The following is a 4962-nucleotide window of genomic DNA, read 5'->3' as shown; positions in this document are numbered from 1 at the left end:
TTAAATAGATTTTTCTCCCCCTCCCGCTGCCCCTCTTTACTCTCTTTGAATATCAATGGAAAAAATATCCCCCAGTGAGGATTTTAAATAAATAAAGACTCCCCATTTTCCAAATCGTGAGCCCATATTTCTGCTCAATCCTCAATTCTCCAGGCAAAGCCAAACTGTGATCCAAAGTAACTCAGAAGTAAATTCTAAACTCAAAATTACCAGGGAGCCTGAAAGAAACCATGAAAGCAGGCAGGACCCTTCTCCAGCAGAGAAAGGGTTTGTGGAAGGACTGGTAGCAGTTAGATCATGAGAAAGGGGAGAGCTGTGGGGACCTTGGCCTTGAGTGGCATCAACTCCTGACACAGCCCCACTCCTATCTGGTTCTCAGGATCAGCTGACACCATCAGCCCATCACAGAACAACTCAGACCCCAAGAGTGGTGAGTAGGAGACACTGTCTGTTATGGGCTCAGCACAGAGGGTGCTGTCCTGTCAAGGGGAGGGGGTGCCTGGGTGGAAATCCAGGGTCTGGATGACATTGTCCTGCCCTGACCTCTGTGACCTGTTTTCCCACAAACCCCAGCCTCCGACCCACAAGACCACACTGTGGAGAATTCCATCCGGTTGGCCGTGGCTGGATTGGTCCTGGTGGTGCTCGGGGTGCTGCTATTTTGGTCTCAAAAGAGCCAGAAACAGACCCAGGATGCAGCCAGGACATGAACATGGAGGGAACAATGCACGGTTCAGAGAGGGGGATCTTGGGAACGTTCTGGAAGATAACGTGGGACATATGCTGAGGGACCTGTCTGCGGCTCCTTGCGGGTGGAGGAGTCATCGCTCATGTGCAGGGACAAGGTCTGGACCTTCTGCCCTTGGACTGTGGTCCTTTCCCTCCCGACCACTGTGAGTCCTGTGACTGGTTCTGACTTTCCCCATTTTGGTGAAATTAGCATTTATCCCAGGTGGCAGGTTCAGGTCCACACCTCCCTACATTTGCATGGAATATGTTTTCATTTATTTCTAACCACACAGAACTTCATGTCTGTATGGAGTCCCCATCTTCTGAGTCCAGATAATGCAGTCTGTTGGAATCAATCTACAAGGTTCACAATCCATCCTTCAAGAGGTAAACCCCCAGGAGGTCATAACAACCTCTCTGGACTCCACACGCCCCTCACCTGGCCTCGGAGGCCACCTGTGTGCTTTCTGCAGAAACTTCACCCCTTGGGATCCAGACCTGGTTGTTTGAAGGGGTCGCCTAGTCTGTGCTGCCTCCGAAAACCCCATTGTCCAAAACACAGTGCAAGACACAGAGGACATGTTACAGACGTGCACCCTTGAAACCTATGTCCTGCTATTCACCGATGGCACCTCAATAAATTTAATATAAGAAAATCATGGATTCCTGTCATTTGCCACTTTCTCTGGTATATATGCCCCCTTCATGGCCAACATCAAGTGCCCATGTAAGGTCCTCACGCAGACTTGGGAGGTGATGCACAAACTGACTTTCACAAAACAGTACAAGCCGATGTGGGACACCATTAACACCACACTGATAGTCCCACAGTGCTCCTAAGTCCCCTTCTAGTTGATGTGTAACGATGGTTTCTACTTCAAGGTTGGGGCACAGTTTTCCTGAAAACACAAGACCACACTCCCAACCTATGCAGATGAGATGCACAGAGAAATGTTTTAATATCACTTGTGGGAGAGATTAATAATTTGTACATATTAGACCAGGCATTTGTGTCATTTGCTCTTATAAAAGTTTTTTTCACCCATTTCATTGATCTTATAAATATTCAGTTGAGTCTCCAATTATGTACAGACTTTATGTATTTCAAGGACATGTGATGACTGTCTGTTTAATATAGTATTTTAGATTAGATTGTATGGCTGGTCCATATTAGGTGGGGACACCTAATACACCTAATTTTGCAGATTGTAATACATCTGGTTTTGCAGGCAAGTGTCCTTAGAGCTAACCCTTGAGCCAGTCCGTTAATCTTTTAATGTTTGGTCATAAGTTAAAACATTTTAATAGTTACCACCTCTTATTTAAGTAGGAGTTTTCTGTTAAGTAGCTTTTGACCTTTAGTTAAAGATTTCTAATCATTTTTTCTTTTTCAACTACAGTTGACATACAATTCAATATTAGTTTCAGGCATACACCCTGGTGATTAGACATTATATAATTCTCTAAGTGATCATCCTGATAAATCTTATACCCATTGGACACCATACATAGATATTAGAGTATTACTGACTATATCCCCTATGATGTACTTACATCCCCATGACTATTCTGTAACAACCAATTTGTACTTCTTAATCCCCTCACCTTTTTCACCCAGCCCCCACTCCCCTCTCATCTGGGGACCACCAATTTGTTCTCTGAATCTATGGGTTTGCTTCTGTTTGATTGTTCATTTATTTGTTTTTTTAGATTCAATTGCTGATAGATATGTATTTAGACTATTTTATTTTTCATATTTTTAAAAATCATTATTGTTGAGAGTATTACAGATGTCCCCTTATTTTTTTCCCCGTTGCCCACCTCAACCCAGCTCTCACCCCATCCCAGGCCTTCACCACCCTATTGTCTATGTCCATAGGTAATGCATATATGATCTTTGGTTAATCTCTACCCAACCCCCTTCCTTCTGGGATTCATCATTCTCTTCCATGTTTTCATGTCTCTGGTTCCTTTTCTTTTTTTAAAAAAAATATTTTTATTGATTTCAGAAAGAAAGAGAGAGAGAGAAACATCAATGATGAGAGAGAATCATTGATCGGCTGCCTCCTGCACACTCCACACTGGGGATCGAGCCTCAACCCGGGCATGTGCCCCAACCGGTTACTGTGACCTCCTGGTTCATAGGTCGATGCTCAACCACTGAGCCATGCCTGCTGGCCTCTGGTTCTATTTTATTCATCAGTTTCTTGTGTTCACTAGATTCCTTGTTCATTTATTTTTATTTTTAGATTCAGTTGTTGCTGGATATGTATTTATTGCCATTTTGTCATTTATATTGTTTACCTTTTATCCCTTCTTCTTAAAGAAGACCCTTTAACATTTTATAAAATATTGTTTTGGGGGTAACCCCACCCCACCCATTTTGCAGCCTCACACTAGTTGTTTGCAGTTGTTTTTACATACGAATGGCCTGTCCTGGCTCAGGATTCAGACTTTCCTAAAATCTCTCAATAAGCAGCAGCTAGTGTCCCTGTGCCCCATTCCTCCTAATAAGCGGCCCAAAGCTTGACACTATCAGAAGCTGCCTGGCCTCACAGCTTGACATGTTCTGGGCACCTCCAAGCCCAACACAAGTAGCAGCCATCTGCAGATCACGCTGTAGCTCCAGTCAGGTGGCCCAGGCAGTGGCTGACTTTGCACCTTCCTGGAGGCTCCAAGGCCAGTGCACCCAGTGGACAGTTTCAGACCACATCAGATTTTCAACAGAGAACAATTCTAAACTGAAGGGGCCGACTTAGAGAGCACCAAAGCTCCACTAAAGCAAGTCCTGCTCCATAGGGGTGTCTCCTGCACAGCAGCTCTTCCACTGTAGTCACAGCTGGTCCACACAGCCAATGGGCCTGAAGGTTAGTTCCTCCCAGTGAAGCCAACAGCAATCAAGGCTCAACTGCAATAAGACTGTGCACACTGCCCACACAGGGCTGCACCTGGAGTGCCCAGCTCAAGTGACTGGGGGCGGGGCAGCGAGGGAGAGGCTGAGCCACTGGGCTCAGCAGGACACCTAATACACGAGGCCACTCTGCCAATACTAGGAGACATAGCAGCTCTACCTAATACATAGAAACAACTGCAGGGAAGCAGCCAAAAAGCAGTCACGAATGAAAGAATCATGTCACCAATGAAAGAACAGAATAAACCTCCAGAAAAAAATCTAAATGAAATGGAAGCAAACAAACTACTACATTCAGAGTTCAAAACAATGGTTATAAAGTTGCTCGAGGATCTTAATGAGAGCTTCAAGGGGCTTAAAGAGAATTTCAAGAATCTTAGTGAGAACATCAAAGACACAAAAAAGGACCAGTCAGAAATTACACATACACTAACTGAAATAAAGAATCATTTACCGGAATTCAACAGTAGAATAAAGGGTGCCAAGAACCAAATCAGCTGTATGGAATATGAGGGAGCATAAAATGCCCAATCAGAACAGCAAACAGAATCCAAAAATATAAAGACAGTTTAAAGAGCTTCTGGGAGAACTTCAAGCATGCCAACATTCACATTGTGGAGGTGCCAGAAGGAGAAGAGACAGAGCAAGATATTGAAAACCTGTTGGAATAAACAGTGACAGTAAGTACCAGAAGAAGAGAGAGGGCAAGATATTGAAAACCTATTTGAAGAAATAATGACAGAAAACTTCCCCCACCTGGTGAAAGAAATGGACTTGCAAGTCCAGGAAGCACAGAGAACACCAATCAAGAGGAATCCAAAGAGGACCACAACAAGACACATCATAATTAAAACACCAAGGATTAAAGACAAAGATATAATATTAAAAGCAGTAAGAGAAAGGCAGTTACCTACAAGATACTGCCCATATGACTGTCAGCTGATTTCTCAACACAAACTTTGCAGACCAGAAGGAAGTGGCAAAAAATAGTCAAAGTGATGAGTAGCAAGGACCTACAACCAAGATTATACTACCCAGCAAACTATCATTTAGAGTTAAGGAGGAAGAGGAGGAGGAGGAGGAGGAGGAAAGAAAAATATGAATGATAAAATGGCAATAAATATGTACCCATCAATAATTGAATATAAAAATCAAAATAAGCCCTAGCTTATTTTGGCTCAGTCGATAGAGCCTCAACATGCAAACTGAACGTTCCCAGGTTCAATTCTGGTCAAGGGCACATGCCCGGGCTGTGAGCTCGATCCCCAGTGGGAGACTTGCAGGAGGCAGCCGATCCATCATTCTCTCTCATCATGGATATT

The sequence above is a fragment of the Myotis davidii genome, unplaced genomic scaffold (assembly GCF_000327345.1).
Source record: "Myotis davidii unplaced genomic scaffold, ASM32734v1 scaffold4180, whole genome shotgun sequence".
NCBI classification, from domain to species: Eukaryota; Metazoa; Chordata; class Mammalia; order Chiroptera; family Vespertilionidae; genus Myotis; species Myotis davidii.
This window is presented reverse-complemented; position numbering follows the sequence as displayed.